Source organism: Canis lupus, chromosome 9 (genome assembly GCF_011100685.1).
Source record: "Canis lupus familiaris isolate Mischka breed German Shepherd chromosome 9, alternate assembly UU_Cfam_GSD_1.0, whole genome shotgun sequence".
In the NCBI taxonomy this organism is placed as follows: Eukaryota; Metazoa; Chordata; class Mammalia; order Carnivora; family Canidae; genus Canis; species Canis lupus.
The window spans coordinates 35761001-35782289 of NC_049230.1; the positions used below are offsets into that span (position 1 = coordinate 35761001).

The following is a 21289-nucleotide window of genomic DNA, read 5'->3' on the forward strand; positions in this document are numbered from 1 at the left end:
GCCATTACATATTGGAGCTCTTAAGTTTACAGTTCACTATTAGAGAACAGAATTTAAAATCTAGAGCAAGTTTCAAAAGGTCACTTTGTTCAACCTCCCACCCAATGCAAGAGTCATACATTCTCTGAAATCTAAACATATAAAATCTAAGTATCTGATCTTAAGCACATTTGCACTGAAAGGTATATCACTAATATAATCCAATTATATTATGGAGTTATTATTGCTACCTCCATGAAAATAGAGATATAAGAATGGATAAGTAATATTCTTCTTCAATATACATACTATTCTACTAACAAGAAAATAAAAAATTATAAAACAATACTGTAGAATTTGCACTGAAATTATAATTCAGAGCAACAAGAAACACTTCTCACTATAACAAATGTAAGCTCATATCTACAACAAATCATAGTATTCTGACACAAAATCTGCTCTGTACTATTACTGTCATATGCCACAGGTCTAGCATTTGGCTTTTGGTTCTCTGAAATAAATCTTCAAGTTAAAAAAAAAAAAAAGTCTAATCATGTTTAACTGAGGTGTGTACTAAATTATACTAAATAATAAAGAATAAGGCAAACCTGCCTTGGCACTCTCACAGTATGATAAACTTTGGTTAGCACTGGATTCAATGCACAAGAGCTTACTCTGACATTGAAAAACATTTTGAAATCTGAACACACCATGCTCCTCAGCATAACAGCTTTCAAAACAGACCTAAATGCTCTATTCTATTCCAAGCTTCTACTCTAAATCCCTCTTTAAATATACAGGAACAGGTAAGAAAAAAACACTAGGAATGATTACAAAACACATCCTGCATTTATTATCCATCCTTTTCTACCTCTAAGCTAAATCCTAGAATCTTTAATTATAACATAAGGGAAGGGGAATGAAGAAACATTCTGTTGCTATTTATATATATTTGTGAATATGTTCAAATCAAGATTGTCAGAAGCATAATTCTAAAGTATCCTAAGTGAGTAGCAAACATCAAATTTTGGAGAGGAGGGAACTCTCCAAATTGTGGGTACAACTGCTACATTGGAATACTATTTCAGAACAGAAGTGCCAACAAAGTATATGCAGATGAGACATGCACATTTTAGAAAGAACACAAGATGGTTAAATCCTTACGGGCTCGGCTTTAGCTGCCCCTTTCAATTGCCTCTAATAATTTTATACACTATGTTCACTGGTAATTCTGCTCTCAAATAAATGAGTGTCAAAACTGATTAACTTTTTTAAAGGCTTTTACAGTGATTTTTACATATCATGAAAATAGCTCATTGAAAATGGCAAAAAATCTCAGAGATGAGGATTTTATGTGTCCTGACAAGAAACTACCAGGAGCTGTAAGTTCATTTTTAAACCAACAATAATAATAAACACAAGGGCAGAACTACAAGGAAGGGGTGTACCAAGCAATGTTCCAACTTCCTGGCAACGGTGGTAACTTGGGGAGAGGAGCAAACAGGGAGGAAACCTCTCCAAGAGTTCCTCATGGGTCTCTGCCTTTGTTCTTACTGGCATTTTAATTTCTGATGACAGACTTTTGTTGTTTGGAGCATAAACCGGACGTACCAGTTTGGAGGCACAATAAGGAGAACAAAGAATGATTTGTTCACACTGTAGGAAAAAAATCTTTTCCAACCATAGAAAATAGCTTTCGCATGGTGAAAATATGCAAATTACATACCAAACCAAAAAAGTGGAGGGGGGAATACAAGTTTAGAATCTCACAACTCAATCTACGGCAAAAGGAAATTATAACAGCCGAGACAATAATACACACAGAGAAAGGGCTATAACAGTTGTGGGAGAGCTTTATAACTACTGTTAAGAGAATTCTAAAACCAAATGAAGGTCATCAAGCCCTCAGAACCCAACTAGTTTCTGCAATCGTGATGACTTTTCAAAGGGATCTGACTACAAAACAGAAGTCAATTGAATACCAAGGACAATAATAATAATGCTCTATAATGACACAGAATCAGGACAAGAGTACACATATTTATACCTCCAAACCCCCTTTTAGATACTGGCCAAATGGAGAATTGTGTCTGCAGTTGATTGTTTTTAGCAAACTTTGTTGAAAGATAACAGGCACAGAAATAACACATAAATCATATATATACATATATGTATAGCTTAATGAATTTTCCATGTTAATATACCTCTGTTACCAGTACAATCATTAAGAAACAGAACATGACAGATACTCAGAGGGTCCCTCCAACACCCCTTTCCAGTCACAAACCCAACTCAAGAATAACCATAACCACTATCTTGACTTCTAATACATTACACGTAAGTTTTACTCATTCAATTTTATGCACAGAATCACAAGGTATGCACTCTTTCATGAATGGATTCTTATGCACACTACATGTGCATGAAATTCATTTGTATTACAGTATATGAGTATTTTTTTATTGTACTTTTTTATTCTTGTTGCTATACAGATTTCCATTGCATGAAAAATACTACAATTTATTCATTTTACTGTTGGTGGACTTCGGGTTGTTTTGAGGTTTTTGCTCTTATGATGTTAGGAAAAGTTGTGAAAATTTTCAGGTGAGAAAAAAAAATACTGTATGTCCTTTGATTGGATTACCAAGAGCATCTAGTGGACCCTTTGGGGTTATTGGATTCTATAGACATCTCCACCTTTGTTTTGACTGGGTTATTTTGCAATACCGTAAGTTACAGAAAACCAGTAGTAATGCTACTGACTTGTCCACAGAAATGCAAATTAATTTTGTCTGAAAGAGATAAAACTGAATTGCACTCTACAAAAAGGATGATTCCAGGCAGTATACTTTAGTTTCAATAGTATATTAACCGAGTTTGTAAGTTCATTTCAAGTATTCCCCTAATTGCCTGAATCCACTCTTCAGGTTCTCCCTTGAACCAGCTGTAATGACTTACCAAATACCTCATTTATTAACCAGTTTTATTTATTAATAAAATCTATGATATGTGTCCATTTTATACTCATATGAGAGCCATGATTTTACCATTTTTAAAATGAATATTCTGGCACATTTTGTTTAGCAAACATATATATGTATTTCTTCTGGATATAGATCTACCAGTAGAATTGCTCCTATATTAGGCATATGTGTGTATTTTGTAGATTTCAATAAAATAGTTTTCTACAGTGATTGTACAAATTTACACTTCCACCAGCAACGTAAAAGAATTCTACTTGCTCCACATCCTCACCAACAGTTTGTATCATTCTGGTAGGTGTTCAATGGAACTGTCATTGTGGTTTTAATTGGCATTTTCCTCATGACTGAGGAGGTTGATAGAATGCCTTTTCATTTGCTTACCGGAATTCAGTAGTTATACTATTCCATGAATGACTGTCAAAGTCTCCTGCCCACTACAGTTGCCTGATTCCAAGAGATTATGGATTTAAATCTATTATGCACAGAGAATGAAATGCAGATAAGTCTCCTCTGAAAAGCAATGCTGCCTCAAACCAACTATATAAGCAGTCTTTATTACAGTGTCCCTCCATCAGGCCAAATGATGTAAGACTTTTGTCCTGGAGGACTCTCGATTTCCAGATGTATCTGTGATAAACAGTTCAAAATACAAATGAGATTCAAAAACTCATTTCAAGAAAAAGGTAGAACTTTTTGTACCTAATCGACTTCATATCTTAATTCCAAATCCAGTAATGAGCAACCTTTCCCCCAAACTAAGACACAATGGTTTAGTTACAGCAACATGATATCCATCTCTTGGAGTGGAAAATACTGATTTGTAAAAATTCATACAAACATTCCAAGCAAATTCAGTCCCTGTTTAAGATAGGAAACACAGGGATCCCTGGGTGGCGCAGCGGTTTGGCGCCTGCCTTTGGCCCAGGGCACGATCCTGGAGACCTGGGATCGAATCCCACGTCAGGCTCCCGGTGCATGGAGCCTGCTTCTCCCTCTGCCTGTGTCTCTGCGCCTGTCTCTCTCTCTCTGTGACTATCATAAATAAATAAAAATTAAAAAAAAAAAAAAAAAAAAAAAAAAAGATAGGAAACACAAAAATCACTGTATATTTCCCTAGAACTCAAGCAGTTCAAGCAAAAGATAATGATTAGTAGTGCTTTTTCTTGATAAATACTTTAACAAGTTTTCACCTTTAAAATAAAAAAATTAGGGACGCCTAGGTGGCTCAGCATTGAGCATACTTTCGGCTCAGGGCATGATCCCGTGGTCCCAGGATTGAGTCCCACATCAGGCTCCTTGAGTGGAGCCTGTTTCTCCCTCTGCCTGTGTCTCTGCCTCTCTCTCTCTCTCTCCGTCTCTCATGAATAAATAAATTTAAAATTCTTTAAAAGTATAAAGAAGAAAGAAAAAGAAAACCAAGACACCAGACATGAAAGACAACAGAAGAAAAAGTATTCCCCATGTTTGTCTCATGCATATCCTGACTTTCAATAAAAAATATCTTTCATGTCAGAGTGCTCCAGGTTAGTAATGCTCTGGTTCCACCTAAGAAGTCTGAGGGAGTAAAAGCAGCCAACAGCGTGGACATTAGAAGTTTTATATTTTTCCCAAAATCATGGCCTATGGCAACAATGCCAAGTACATACAATATGCCAAGATCATCAGTTATAAATATCACCAATCAACAACATCAAATATTCCAGAAGTTTATTTTAGTTTTAAATTTAGTAGAAAATAACTTATTAGAACTATACAAATTTGCTAAATCTGAGTTTGGCTGTAAAGTAAGGGCAAGGGCAGCCCGGGTGGCTCGGCAGTTTAGTGCCGCTTTCAGCACAGGGCGTGATCCTGGAGACCCAGGATCGAGTCCCACCTCGGGCTCCTGGGATGCAGCCTGCTTCTCCTTCTGCCTGTGTCTCTGCCTCTCTCTCTGTGTGTGTCTCTCATGAATAAATAAATAAAATCTTTAAAAAAATAAAAATAAGGGCGAAGATACATCTACCTAAAAAGGCAACTGTGATTATTTAAATGGTGTATTTAAAATATGCAACATAAAACAGTTAAATTCAAGAAGATTCCTGTTGAATGAATGGATGAATAAATACCTGCATCTGTATCAGCCTCATTATTCAATCTTAAGGATATTAAGCATAAATTTGACTTGCCCCCACTGTTTTCAAAGCATATTATTAACACTTCATGTCTGGAAATTTGTTATAATATTCTATCATAAAACACATTTGATACAACTCATTCTTGAACCCACCATATATTATTTCTTACGTTTTACAGCTCTCAATAAAAGGACTCTCACCAAAGTGGAAAGGAGCATACCATCTGTGCAGCAGTTTTTAGCGCACTAAGTTTTCACTTTCACTCAAGATCCAGGCAGTCCCCAAGCCTCTCTGGCAAATATCCCACACTCATTCCAACCTTCATGTGTTTATATAATGTTTTTACATGCAACAAGTTTTCTTACCAACTGTGACGTAAAAACAGCTCATTTGAATATGCAAATGTAGAGCTAGCAATCTTTCTAATTGTTCCACATCCACTAACCGTAGACAAAACTGAAATGAAGTTCCTTTTAAAAAGAACATCATTTCACTAGTTTTATTTTTTTTTAAAGATTTATTTATTCATGATAGACATAGAGAGAGAGAGAGGCAGAGACACAGGAGGAGGGATAAGCAGGCCCATGCCGGGAGCCTGACGTGGGACTCGATTCCGGGACTCCAGGATCGCGCCCTGGGCCAAAGGCAGACGCAAAACCGCTGAGCCACCCAGGGATCCCCCATTTCACTAGTTTTAAACATAAAAGGTAAGGCGCCTGGGTGGCTCAGTTGGTTAAGCATCTGCCTTTGGCTCAGGTCATGATCCCAGGGTCCCAAGATTGAGACACACCTTGGGCTCCCTGCTCAGGAAAGAGCGTGCTTCTCCCTCTGCCTCTCCCCCTGTTCCTTCTCTCTCTTTCTCTCTCTTTTGCTCTCTCTCAAACAAGTAAAATCTTAAAAACAAAATAAAAATAAACTTAAAAGGTAACACCAAAAAAAAAAAAAAAAAAAAAAAGGTAACACCAAGGACACCTGGGTGGCTCAATGGTGGAGGAGCATCTGCCTTTAGCTCAGGTCATGCTCCTGGAGTCCTGGGATGGAGTCCCACATCAGGCTCCCCAAAGGAAGTCTGCTTCTCCCTCTGCCTATGTCTCTGCCTCTCTGTCTCTCATGAATAAATAAATAAAATCTTTAAAAAAAAAAAAAAAAAGGTAACACAAAATAAAAAGTTTTAATTAAGGAGAAAATGTAAACTAGAAACTTATTAATAATTTAGTAATATGCGTTCATTAGTTTTTTTTTATTTTATTTATTTATGATAGGCACACAGTGAGAGAGAGAGAGAGAGGCAGAGACATAGGCAGAGGGAGAAGCAGGCTCCATGCACCGGGAGCCTGACGTGGGATTCGAACCCGGGTCTCCAGGATCGCGCCGTGGGCCAAAGGCAGGCGCTAAACCGCTGCGCCACCCAGGGATCCCGCGTTCATTAGTTTTAACAAATGTACCACACTAAAGCAAGATGTTAACAGGGACAAATGGGGTAGTAAGGGGAATGCAGGAATTTCTTTATACTTTCTACTAAATTCTTATGTAAACTTATAAAAAAATAAAGTCTACTAATTTTCATTTATATATAGATACAGATATGGAAAAATGTGGAAATTCCACAAATAAAGTTTAACCTTCTCTGATAACCCCCTCAAAAAAAATAAGGATAAAAGGTAAAAATAAAGAGTGAGAATGAAGAGGTGATGAGGTCTTATACTAAGGAATTTACTTTTTAAAACAACAAAAGGAACTCAGCCTATTTAAATGTACAAATGTATAGTTATCACTTTGTTAATTGTTACATATGTACTAATCAAACAGACCACACAACTGAACTGATGATGAAATTCTTTAAAAAGAAGATTGCTTCATGATTTTTTTTAACTTAAAAGGTCACAACAATAATTTTTTTAATTACAAAGGAAAAGTAAAATTTTAAAGGGAGATAGGGAAAGGAGTGACAAACATCATTTTATACTGAAGTATCCAACTAAAAAGCAACAAAAAGACTACACCAGCTACATGAGTGACTATTATAACTTCAAAGCAATCTCTAATAAGAGCTGATAGTCTCTCTCTAGAATCACCTGGTGAGCCAATTTGATGATATATTTTCACTTTAGATCTAAGGTCACAAAGAACAATATTCCCCCAAAATGACCAGCCCAACAAGGCATCAGAATCTCCTATTAATATACTGTATTCAAAACCATTTTTAAACTCAGGCCTTTTTTTCACTAACAAGTCATTGCCAGGGCGTTATTTTATGTGTCACAGCTCTGTTCCAGCAATTTCAAAAACTTTAGATAGCACAGTTCGAAGAAAGTATTCCTAATAGTAAAACAGAATTCTTTTGATAGCTCCTAACATTAGGAGGAAGACAGGAACAACATTTTTGTTTTATTTTTGCCTAACTAACCACAAATGACTCAGTTAATGTCAGAGTGTCAGTATCTCTGTAACCTACTCTGTATGCCATCAAGAAAAAAATGCAAACCACAAAAACCACCTAAAACACATATTTTTGAGGACTAACAACTTATAGAGCAGATACTTGCTAACCACATAAAGCAGACAGCAACCGAGTCTATATTTTGGTCTTGACACTAAATTCAAAATACAAAACTTGAGGCAAGAAGGAAGTGAGTTTCAAGAACAATATAAAAACCACAGAACACAAATAATGAATGGAACTTGTAATCATATTTTCATACTCCCAAATTTTCGCACAGAGAGAGAGGAGTATTTTAAGGCAACTTCCACCTTTCCCCTTCAGCCTGATTTTTGAACGGAAGATCAAAGAAAAGCAGTTTAAACTCACATGTTCCTTTGGTTATGCAACACAGATTTAGACATTACACTTCAAAACCCCAGCCACTACTTCAGCACCACCAATCCAAATACCATTCCAAGCTTTGAAGCAGCCCTAATGGTATCTTCCATTTGCAAGTAACACTTCTGTAGTCAAAAGATCTTACTCAGGGTGGATGTTAATGTAAAACCACTCAGACTACATAGACACACATGCCTGGAGGCAGACTGGAAGGTGTTCAGAAGTCAATGTAACACCATTACAGAGAGTGTCAGCCTAGCAGCTGTCATAAACACTTCATCATCACTCACACACACAAACTGGATTCCCTTTAACTTGTTATTTTATTTTGTGCAGAATACATGTCCAGTTGGAAAGAGAGAAAACAGGGCTACAGATAAGCCAATTTTGGCTTACAGCCTTTTTCCACTTCTAAAAGACTGAGTTTGTCATATTTTGTTGGTATTGTAAACCTATCCTGATATAATCTGTTGACTGAAGATAGTTTTGCAATGGATAGCTAAGAGAAACATCATATTAAGTAGAAGCCTAAGATTTTTTCTCCCGTAAGACAGATATCATACAAACTTGTAAGACTGACAAGATGATAAAAAATGACTGACAACACCAATGGGAGCAGGAAATGGAGCAACCAGAACTCTGATATTGCAGATGGAAGTGTATAATGATACAACCTCTTTGAAAAACTGTAAGCAATTTCTAATCAAGTTAAATATATGTCTAACCTGTGACCCAGCATTTCTGCTCCTAGGTACATACTCAAATATAGAGTACATATGGGGCACCTGGATGGCTCAGTCAGTTAACCATCTGACTTGATTTCAGCTCAGGTCATGATTTCGGGGTTGAGAGATTGAGCCCTGCCTCAGGCTCCAAGCTGGGCATGGAGCCTGCTTAAGATTCTTTCTCCCCACTTCTTTCTCTACCTCTCCATACCCCCTCAAAAAAAGAAAAACAGGGCACATATATCTTCAATTACGTTCACAGGAGTTACATTCATTATAGAAACACAAATGCCCACCAAAATGAGAATAGATAAACAAACTGGTATAGTTAATCAATGGAATATACCACAGTAATAAAATAAAAAATACAAACTACTGCAACGTGCAACAACATGGATGGTTCTAAACAATTTGAGCCCCACAGAGGGTGTAGAGATTACTTTAAAGTAAAATAATCTCTAAAAAAATAGTTAAATTGACAAGGTAATAGAAACTTATAGGTATGTGTCTAAAATAATGTGTGTGAAAAAATAAAATAATGTGTGTGGTATATTCTGATTATTCAAATTACAGATGCTATTATGTATACTAACATTATGAAACTTCACTAGGCAGCACAAGTATCAAGACTCCCCCAGGCATCTCATCACTACTCAGTGCTCTATAGCACTCTATTCATCCCTCCATTGAAACACTGATTTCACAGGCCAGAGTTTCTCACCCTCGGCCTTACTGACATTTTGGAAGGACAATTCTTTGTTATGGGAAGTTGTCCTGGACATTGTAGGATGCTTAACAGCATCTCTGGCTTTTACCCACTAGATGCCAGTAGCAACTCCCAATCGTGATAATAAAAAATGTCTGCAAATAGGGCCAAATGTCTCCTAGGGAGCAAAAGCACTCCCATTTGAGAAGCACTGACACAGACTGCAATTAAGTAGTGACATCTCACACAAGTAGAATATGAGCTCCTCAAGGCTCAGGTCTTAGTTATATTTGTATCCTCTAATACTTGGCATAGACCCTAAATGTGGCTGAATGGAAAAATTATGGTGCTATTAATTAATAAAAATAGAGATTTTAGGAATAAAGGATAAATTAGAAACGGAATGGGATATAGCAAACAGCAAACAATTATGAAATTTAGTTTGGGTCTTTCTGAAATTGACTCTAGCACTCTTAGATGAAAATATTCAGCAAAAGACTGAAATCTTGAAACACATTTACTAAACATATATACATATATATGTGTGCATGTACACATACATTTACAAATGATCATATGCATATAACCAAATAACGGCCAATGTACTTGGTACCAGATATTAAGACCATTAAGATATGACCACAGTTCAGGGCACCTGGGTGGCTCAGTTGGTTAAGCAACTGACTCTTGGCTTCAGCTCAGGTCATGATCTCAGGTGATGAGATCAAGCGCCATGTTGGGGCTTGGTGCAGAATCTCCTTGAGATGCTCTCTCTCTCTCTCTCTCTCCCCCCCTCGGCCCCTCCCCCAGCTTGCACACTCCAATTCTCTAATAAATAAATTTTTGAAAGGAAAACATAGGAGAATATCTTCATAGCTTTACAGTAAACAAGGATACAAAAAGCATTAACAGAGTAAATCACTTAAAATTTGATCCAGATTTCTGTCATCAAGACAACATTAAGAAAGTGAAAAGTGGGCAGCCCAGGTGGCTCAGCGGTTTAGCACCGCCTTCAGCCCAGGGTGTAATCCTGGAGATCTGGGATCTAGTCCCATGTCGGACTCCCTGCATGGAGCCTGCTTCTCCCTTCCCTGTGTCTCTGCCTCTCTTTCTCTCTCTCTCTTTCTCTCATGAATAAATAAATAAAATCTTTTTTTAAAAAGTGAAAGTGTTGGGATCCCTGGGTGGCGCAGCGGTTTGGCGCCTGCCTTTGGCCCAGGGCGTGATCCTGGAGACCCGGGATCGAATCCCACGTCGGACTCCCGGTGCATGGAGCCTGCTTCTCCCTCTGCCTATGTCTCTGCCTCTCTCTCTCTCTCTGTGTGACTATCATAAATAAAATTTTTTTTAAAAAAGTGAAAGTGTAAGAATACCTACAAAGGAGACTATTAAGACGAACAATGAATTGGAAAATAGATTGTAGATTGCATAATAGTATTTTATCAAATATAAATGTCCTGATTTTGACAGTGGAATGGTTGTATAAGATAATATGCTTATTCTTAGGAAATATAAAACGAATTATTTATGGAAAAGGGGTACATGATTTCTCCTACTGATAAATGGTTCAGAAAAAAATCCGCACGAATAAGAACACTGAGAGAATAATACAGCAAATGGAGCAAAATGTCCCTAACTGGTAAATCAAGAAGTACCTTGTAAATTTTTCTAGAAGTTTAAAATTACCGCAAAATAAAAAGCATCTTCAATACTCCACAATGAGATACTGGTACATACCTACCAGAATGGTTAAAATTTTAAAAGCTGTAAATACCAAGAGCCAATGAGAAATAGAGAGCAAATAAACTTTCATACATTACATATTGGTAAAACTGCTTTGGAAAACTGGCTATATGTACTAAAGTTAAACATACACCTATACTATGACACAGCAAATCTACTCTAGGCCTATATATACAAGAGAAGTGGGTGCAATAGGGATGCCTGGATGGCTCAATCAGTTAAGCATCTGCCTTTGGCTCAGGTCACAATCTCAGGGTCCTGGGATCAAGGCCCATGTGGGGCTCCTTGCTCACCAAGGAGTCTCCCCACTCTCCCTCTCTTTTGCCTCCCCCGGCCCCCACTCCTGCTCTCTCACTCACTCACTCTCTCAAGTAGATAAATAAAATTCCTTTGAAAAATGTGTGCAGGGGGATCCCTGGACGGCTCAGCGGTTTGACGCCTGCCTTTGGCCCAGGGTGCAATCAATCCTGGAGTCCCGGGATCGAGTCCCGCATCGGGCTCCCGGCATGGAGCCTGCTTCTCCCTCCTCCTGTGTCTCTGCCTCTCTCTTTCTCTCTATGTCTATCATAAATAAGTAAATAAATAAATCTTTTTAAAAAAAAAGAAAAATGTGTGCAGTATAAGTTCACAAAGAAACATATATAAGAACATTCAGAACAGCTTTATTCAAAAAAAAAAAAAAAGAACAGCTTTATTCATAATACTCAAAAACCAGAAACAAAAAAAATGACTATTGGCTATATAACGGACTTTTTTAAATGTGTTGTATTCGTGATAAAATATTTCACAGAAAATAATTAGAACAAATTACTGCTACACACAAGACATGAAAGAATCTCATAGCTTTTCTACTAAGAGAAAGAAGCCAGAAATAAAAAAAATACAGATTGTATTATCTACAACCATATTTTTTTAATGAAGTTCGAGAACAGAAAAACTAATCTCTGGTGACAGAAGTCAGAATACTGGTTATTGGAGCTATAAGAAGGACAATATTAACAGGGAAGAGGAAGACTTCAGAGTTGCTGGAAATGTTCTATATCTTAATCTGAGTTATGTATAGAGGTTATATACATATATAAAAATGCAATCTGTACACTTAAGATCTGTGCACTTAAAATATTCAATGAAATTTTTAACAAGAGAATTTATAACAAAAAAAGAAACTGCCTTCCATGAACTCATAAGTCTGCTTATGTCCAAAGAATATCTTTTGCTTTAGAGTAGAAAACATCAAAAATATTTCAAACAAGAAAGATTCTAATTTACAATAATAAATTTCAAACTAAGAGTGTGTATATTAAATCAATAAGTCACATAAAGCCATTATTAAAACAGAAGGAAAGATTAAATTTCAGATGCAAGATTTCTTTAAAGTGACACAGTAAGAAACACACTCTAAACGAAAGTACTTTTCTCCATTAATACAGGTGGATTCTGGAAGTTATTTCAATATTATTTTTCATTTTTGTTTTTATTCACTTTATGACACCCTAAGCTCTTCCCCCACAGATGACTAAAGAGCCATCCTTTATTTTTCTCCCCAGTAATAAGAGATTGGACCAAACAAAATAAGGCCCTGTTCTCAATGAACACAATTTTTTGATTCAGGTCCCCAAACTTCCTCTGCTTGCCAGTTAACCCAAATCACAGACTTTATAATGCTCCCAAATGAAACTCATAAAAATTGTTTCCTGGCTAGCAATCTTGACATGGCAAGATCTATTGGCACTCAACTTCTAATAAATAATAGACTAATTGGTATTTACCTCAAATATGCCCTTGCACGTTTCTCTAAAGCTATAGTGTAAAAGCTACATACACGAAAAGCTTTAGGGCAAATACTTTCAGGGGAACAGCTGCAGTTTTCTTAATGCAATGTGTTAGTGACACCTAGTGTCCTATCTTTGAAGTACAGTCAGAGCTTCAAGAAAGTGCTCCAAAAGTTAACTTTTTGTCCCCCAAAATGTTAACTTATTGAACCTAAAATATAATGAGTTAACATTTGGAGTGCTTTCCTGGAGCTGGAGGGGAAGTGGGCAGGGAGACGGATTAACTGAGTGAGGGGTATTAAGGAGGGCTCTTGTGATGAGCACCAGGTGTTATGTGTAAGCAATGAATCATTAAGTTCTACTCTTGAAACTAATATTACACCATATGTTAACTAACTAGAATTTAAATTAAAACTTGACACATGGGGTGCCTGAGTCGCTCAGTCAGTTAGGTGTCCACCTACAGCTCAGCTCATGATTCCAGAGTCCTGGAAGGGAGCCCCACATCAAGCGCTGAGCAGGAAGCCTGCTTCTCCCTCAGCCCTCTTGTACTCCCCCTGCTTGTGCTCTCTTGCTTGCTCTCTCTCAAATAAATAAATAAAATCGTAAAAAAAAAAAAAATCAAAGATACAGATGCAGTGAAACGCCGAGACACCTGCACCCCAATGTTTATAGCAGCAATGTCCACAATAGCCAAACTGTGGAAGGAGCCTCGGTGTCCATCGAAAGATGAGTGGATAAAGAAGATGTGGTCTATGTATACAATGGAATATTACTCAGCCATTAGAAATGACAAATACCCACCATTTGCTTCGACATGGATGGAACTGGAGGGTATTATGCTGAGTGAAGTAAATCAATCGGAGAAGGACAAACATTATATGGTCTCATTCATTCAGGAAATATTAAAAAATAGGGGCAGCCTGGGTGGCTCAGCAGTTTAGCGCTGCCTTCAGCCCAGGGTGTGATCCTGTAGACCTGGGACTGAGTCCCACGTCAGACTCCCTGCATGGAGCCTGCTTCTCCCTCTGCCTGTGTCTCTGCCTCTCTCTGTGTGTCTCTCATGAATAAATAAATAAAATCTTTTAAAAAAATGGGATCCCTGGGTGGCGCGGCGGTTTGGTGCCTGCCTTTGGCCCAGGGCGCGATCCTGGAGACCCAGGATCGAATCCCACGTCGGGCTCCCGGTGCATGGAGCCTGCTTCTCCCTCTGCCTGTGTCTCTGCCTCTCTTTCTCTCTCTGTGTGTGACTATCATAAATAAATAAAATTTTAAAAAAAATCTTAAAAAAAAACATAAAAAAATAGTGAAAGGGAATAAAGGGGAAAGGAGAGAAAATGGGAAATATCAGAGAGGGTGACAGAACATGAGAGACTCCTAACTCTGGGAAATGAATAAAGGGTGGTGGAAAGGGAGGTGTGCAGGGGGTTGGGGTGACTAGGTGACGGGCACTGAGGGGGGCACTTGACGGCATGAGCACTGGGTGTTATGCTATATGTTGGCAAATTGAACTCCAATAAAAAACAATTTTTTTTAAATTGCACAAATCAGAAAGCCGGAATAATAGCTATCTCTAAGTTTGGCAAATGTTACTGGTAATACAATGTATGTCCCTAGATGGAATACAGATCAGTCGAATCCTATTGGGATGAATAGTGATGGATGGTCACATTGCCCTAGATTTCTTGTTGGCTGGGTGTAGGGGCATCAGTGTCACTGTTAACAACTTCTGAGCTTGGACCAATAAAGTTGCATGGGCAGAACAAAAAAAAAACAAAAACTTGAAATATGAAAAAAAAATTTTGAAATTAAATCAATATGCTCTTTCATGCTATGCAACTATCATCTTCTAGGTGTTGCAATGAATAAATTTTCAAGATTTTTTAAGATATTAAAAACTTCAAAAGAGGATCATAAAACTAAGTAGCCATTTAAACACATAGCAAAAGAAAGTAGGGAGGGATCTCTGGGTGGCTCAGCGGTTTGGCGCCTGCCTTTGGCCCAGGGCGCGATCCTGGAGACCTGGGATCGAATCCCACATCAGGCTCCTGGTGCATGGAGCCTGCTTCTCCCTCTGCCTATGTCTCTGCCTCTCTCTCTCTCTCTGTGACTATCATAAATAAATTAAAAAAAAAAAAGTAGGGAAAACTATCAGGACTCTTATAAAGGTCTATCTTGGATTTCATACCTGCTGAAAATTTTAAATGAGAATTCTTTATTATGTATATTGTGCAATGTAATTTTTGCCTTATATAATTTTTAACATAAGTCTAAGTCTAATAATAAAATTATATTTTTTCTAAAACTATGGCATCTTACATACCAGGTAGCACCAGCCCCAGGTCTAAACCATGGGAACATCTTTGACTCTTTCTCCGCTCCTCTTAATGTCTTATCAGATACCACCACAACAAACTTAGTATAGTTTCACAACATCCCACAACTGGACAATGTTGAAACTGACTCCTAACTAGCCTTATAACCTTTGCTTTTCTCCTTATTCTCTATCCATCTCACTGTCATGGCAAGATAAATCTTTAATAAATATGGATTTTGAGGGACACCTCAGTGGCTCAGCAGTTGAGGGTCTGCCTTCGGTTCAGGGACCCACATCGGGCTCCCTGCAGGGAGTCTGCTTCTCCCTCTGCCTGTGTGTCTGCTTCTGTCTCTGTCTCTCTCTCATGAATAAATAAATAAAGTCGTATGTATAAATAAATAAATAAATAAATAAATAAATAAATAAATAAATAAATAAATAAAAATATATATGGATTTTAGAATCTATCTCTGTCACTCAAAGATATTTAGTGAGTTCATACAGGCTGAAAGATTAATAAATTCAAGTCCTCATCCTGCATTTCAAATTTCCTCCCTGAAACTTCTGTATCTCATTCTCCATCCTGAGAGCATATAGCTACTAAAATGAATGTTAATAATCATAAAAATTACTATTGTCTGTGTTAAATGAAATACCACATGACTACAGGACGCCTAAAACATACCCATTGTCATAAACTCCTCCTCTACCTAGATGTTATATTGATGGTATTTGTCAAATAATGTTATGAATGCCTGATTATTTATTTTTTAATTTCCATTCTGGTACAAACAGATACTTCTGTTTGTGCAACAAATCATATTTGGATGATGTGCAACTCGCAAATAGCTACCAATGTCTAAAAGCTTACTCTCGTTTTCTGTACTTATTTTGTTGCTTACAACAACAAACACTCACTCTGATCAGTTTGTGGACCAGCACCAGCCATCCAATGGCCACAAACTTAAAACCAAACTCACTATCCTTCTACTCATATTTGCTCCTTATCATACCTTTACTACTTTTGTTAGACAAATCACCATCTAATCTGTTCAAAGTCCTCAAATGGCTTCTACAACTCAATGTTTCTCGTGAACAAAAAAAGTGTACACATCATTCCTAAAAGATATTCTAATTAGCCAACAAAACATGAAAAAGTTTTCCAACATTAATAGTCATCACCAGGTACCACTTATCAGAATGGCTAAAATTAAAAAGATGGACAACACCAAATGTTGATGAGGTTAGAGAACAACTCATTCACTGCAGGGGGAAATATAAGATGGCACAGCTACTTTGGAAAAAGGTTTGGACGTTTGCTATAAAACTAACCACATTTCTACCCCACAAACCTGCAACTCCATGTGTAGATACTTACCACTTTACAAAAAGACTGACAGAATATCTTCACAGCATCTTCAATCAGAAAAGGCAAGGGCAAAAAAATAAAAATACAAAATAAAAAAAAATAAAAAAATTAAAAAATAAATAAAATAAAATAAAAAAGAAAAGGCAAGGGCTGTAGACAGCCCAGCTATCATCATTAGGAGAAGGGATAAACTATGGTATATTCACACAATTGAATATTATTCAGCAATAAAAAGGAACAAACATGGGTGAATCTCACAAACATGCTGAGTGAAGGAAGCCTTACACATAAAAAATGCATATAGTATAATAGCACAGGAAGTCCTAAAACAGGCAACACTAATCTGGAGTAGTGGGAAAACACAAGAACAGTGGTTGCCTCTGCACGAGACAGAAGAAAAATTCACTGGGAATAGAAATGAGGGGAAATTTCCTCAGTGATAAGCATGTTCTATCTTGACAGAGATCTGGGTTACCTAGGTGTATGCATTTGTCAAAGCCTAGGAAACTGACATATTAAGATTTGGGTATCTAATTGTATGAATATTTTAACAAAAACTAATCAAATGTGGAATGCTAGTTAATGATATGTGTCCAAAAGTAGTTGGAGGAAAGTCTACTGATGTTTGCAACTGACTTTGAAATGCATTGAATAAGACAGATATGAAATAAAGTATAGTAAAATTGTAATGGTTCAATCTAGGTAGTGGATATACATGTTTTTCACTGTAAAATTGTTTCAAATTTGCTCTGTGTTTACAATTTTTGAAGTCTGTGGTTGACCAAGCTCTAGCCCACTACCCACCTCTCAGGCATCATCCCCTAGCATTCTTCACCTTGCCCACCCACCTTCAGCTGAACTGCCTCCTTGCTGTTCTTGAATACAGGAAACATAATCCTAGCACAGAATAATGGATTTGAATGCTCTTCCCTCAAATACCCAGAAGGATCACTCCTCAGCATTTCTGCTCAAAGGATCTTTAGGCTTTCCCAGACCATCCTGTATAATATAGCAATCCACCACAATATCAACCACCCTACCCTACCACTTACCACCAGCTAGCCTGCTATGTGTTTATTACCATCTTCTCCACCTACCCAGAATGGAAATTCCCCAAGAAAAATGATTTTGTTTTGCTCATTGTTGTTTTCCCAGCACCTTATATAGGACCTGGCTTGTAAAAGGCAATCAATAAATCTTCACTGAGTGAATGAATTAATAAATAAATGGGGTAAGTATAAGTGGCATGGCTTTACAAGAATGCAATTTGGCCAATCTATCAAGAGCCTTGGTGTATCTACTTTTATTGATCTTTCCAAATCACATGATCATAAAGATATTTATCTCAATATTCTTTAAGAAGAAAAAAAACTTAAGAAATCTAAATCAACGTCCAACCAGAGGACAGAACATTTCCACCTCAGAGCCACTGACTTTCCACCTCAGAGTTTGTTATTCTAAGCCTACCCTAGCTAAATCTTAACTTCTATGCCACTTACTTATTATTACAATCTCTTATTCTTTTTACATTTCACAATTATTCTTATCACAATTTAAGTTGTGTATTAGTTTATTTTTATTTAAATCCATCTTTCCTACTAGCTCCATTACAGCAAACATGGTATCTGTTTTGCTCAAAATACATACCTTATCCCAGATATGTACTGAAAAAATGAACACCTTTTTTTTTCTTTTTTTTTTTTCTTAAATAGGCTCTATGCCCAGCAGGGAGCCCAACACAGGACTTGAACTCATGACCCTGAAATCAAGACCTGAGCTAAGATCAAGAATCGGACACTTAACCAACTAGCCACCCAAAAGACCCAAAGTGAACACCTTTTAAGTCCTCATAGTTCACGGCACCAAGTCACTCAATGTATAAGACTGAGAGAAAAGAAAAACCAATAATGTAAGTATGACATATTAAAATGAATGAAATAAATACTGAGATAATAGCTAATAGAATTAAAGAATTGTGAAAGGAAGAGTACAGAACTGCTTATTTTTTTCATATGAATCACACAAAACTATTTGATTTTTAATCCATGTACAATCTTGATTTTTTTTTAAGTTAAGGATTTTAAGCAAGAGAATCTATATTTATATCACCAAAAAGAGGCAATGAGATTGTTAGGCATGAGTGGGAAAAGAGCCCGTTTATCCAGAACATCAACAAATAATCATGCTTTCTTATGTTACATGAGATGTGTTGAAAGAAGGGGCTTGACAGCTTGGGAAAGCTAGGAAAGCTGGTGTTTTCTTCCTACAGCCACCTCGTCTATATACAAAGTGGTGGGAACTGGGTAGTTGAGCAACTACATCTGGGCAATTCTGCTTCTGAGCTAACTCCACTTAACTATAACATTAAGATACCACCTAGGCCTTGTTCAAATTTGTGCAACTCATAGACAACTTTTTAAATGTGTAACCAGGATGTGTTTACTTTCTTAACCGGAGACTCAAAGGTTATATAAAATCAACAGGAGAAAACTCTGTTCACAAACTTGAAGCAAAAAAGTAAGCTATGGCTTGGACAGGGATTGACTCTCTGCCCACTCACACTTACTCAAAAGCAAATATGATTTATGGTCTGCAAAGATCCCTAAGAGCCAGGATTATTTCTAGGTTGACCAACATAAGCTCCCTACTGTCTAGCACATGGTAACACTTAAATGATTACTGAATAACTGACTAGTGATAAACAAGTTTTGGAAGGGTTTAGTTAGTAATGGGTAACAGTCACAGTACTCTATAAAAGATGAATAGCTGAAGGCACATATCATAACCTTTTAAAATGAAAACTTAAATTGAACTGCCAAAGTCTTTGCATGGCATTTCTTATGCCATCACATTTGAAGAGAAATGAAGTACAGCTCTGATATCATAGGCTTTCAATTTGAAGTCAGATAGAACTGGGTTCGAATTCCAACTTCACCTCTTAAAAGAGAGGTATGATGCTACCACTTATAAAATAGGATAACTTCTACCTCACAGCATACAACAGATGAGATGATGTGCATATAAAACGCTTTGAACACAGTAAGAGAACAACAAAAGGTTCTTATTTTCCCAAACTGCCTTCTAAAATTCTTGAAACAGTCCTCACAGAGCTATAATACTACAATAGTAAACAACTAGCTAATGAACATTGCATGAAGAAAAGATTATTTGAGTCTCTCAGAATACAATCTGTGCATAAGAATTACTTGAAAGAAGTAATTTAAATTACTCAGAAGACCTTTAAGTTACTGAGAGCTAAACACAAGTTAACTCTAAAACTATTAAGAGTGTTACCTCTAATTATAACCAGAACAAGTGGGTAGCCTGAGCACCACCCAAGGAATGTGCTTGATTCAGTGAACACCCTTAATCACATAGGCTCAACCTTCTTGTTAAAACTCTAGCTTCCCCTCTGCCTTCAAGTCTGTCAACAAACAGTGTAATGGATCAAGATACTGTATCTATTAATAAGAAAAAGTTATATTTACAAAATCTCTTCCCCTGATCACAACCTAGAAATATTTCTCTTGATGGGGGAAAAAAAGAACACTGCCTAATTTTAAGTCCTTTGTCCATGCCTTCAACATGATACTTAAATTACAAACAGTGCTGAAGGGCCATGAAAAATGTCAACTACACATTCCAAAAGGCAAAAGAAAGAGGACACTCATTTCGTGACATATTAGCAGAATTCTTCTACTTCTACAAAATAAAGCTAATCATTAAAAAAAAGAAATATAAAACCCCTAACCCTAAATAACTAATAATATCATACAGAATTATATGATTAGATGAAAGACCAAAGTTCATCATTAGTGATTTACCAAAGAATATCTTTGTACTTAAAATATTAAATTATGAAGTCCAAGGTGGTCATTACTTAATCACCTTTATGCCACTGTAGCCAAATTCTGTACTCAAGAACATCCTGAAGTCCTTTAAATTTGACATAATATACTATTTTTTCCTATAAATCTTTTAAGAATATTACAAAAAGAGAGGGGAAATTCTAGCTGAAACACATACACAAAGGGCTTCAAACTATTTGGTGAATGAATTTAATAAAGGTTCAAATTAAAACTCTGTGTATTGGCCTTGAGCCTCCAACAGCAAAAGAACCACACAACAGAAGTTCCCCTTCCCCCCACCATCTACTGGAGAGAGATGATATTTAGGCCGGAATGTAAGCACAAGCCAAAGTATGCAATCTGTACTACAGTTCACTCAGCTGTGATCCTACCAAGCCTCTTCCTCTTTTAGGACATTTTATTTTTGGTCATCCCAAAGAACATGTAGAATTTAAGAGGCAAACTGGGACCAGTATTAGGCAATTTTAAACATTTATCAAAATTGAAATTTATTTTATAAAATACACAGATATAAAATAATCTTTGCTCAAACTCATGTATTGCATCATTATGTCTAACAGTGGGGTGGGGGAAGACACATTCAAGTTTTTTCAATCTAGGGAACAAACTACATAAATTAAGGAAAAGCCAAATAATGGAATTATACACAGCTATAAAATTCAATAAAGAAGCTCTCTGAATACTGACATCATGAGTAAAACTCAGCAAGGTACAGACTAAGCTGTACATGCTCCCACCTGTTAAGGAGGGAAAGGTGGCAGAAACAAATTTATTTATGTTTCTTTTTGCAGAAAACACAGTTATAAGGATCCGAAAGAAACTAGAAATCCTGGTTGCCTCAAGGAGAAATGGGGAACAAGGATGGGAGGGAGTTTTCTAAACTGTCATAA

The 21289-nt window shown here is 36.9% G+C and overlaps 1 protein-coding gene across 11 annotated transcripts in view; it reads right to left on the reverse strand.

The window, feature by feature from the left end:
• Nucleotides 1–21289, reverse strand: part of BCAS3 (BCAS3 microtubule associated cell migration factor) — a 591905-nt gene that overhangs the window by 541701 nt on the left and 28915 nt on the right. The gene's annotated exons all lie outside the window — the stretch shown is intronic.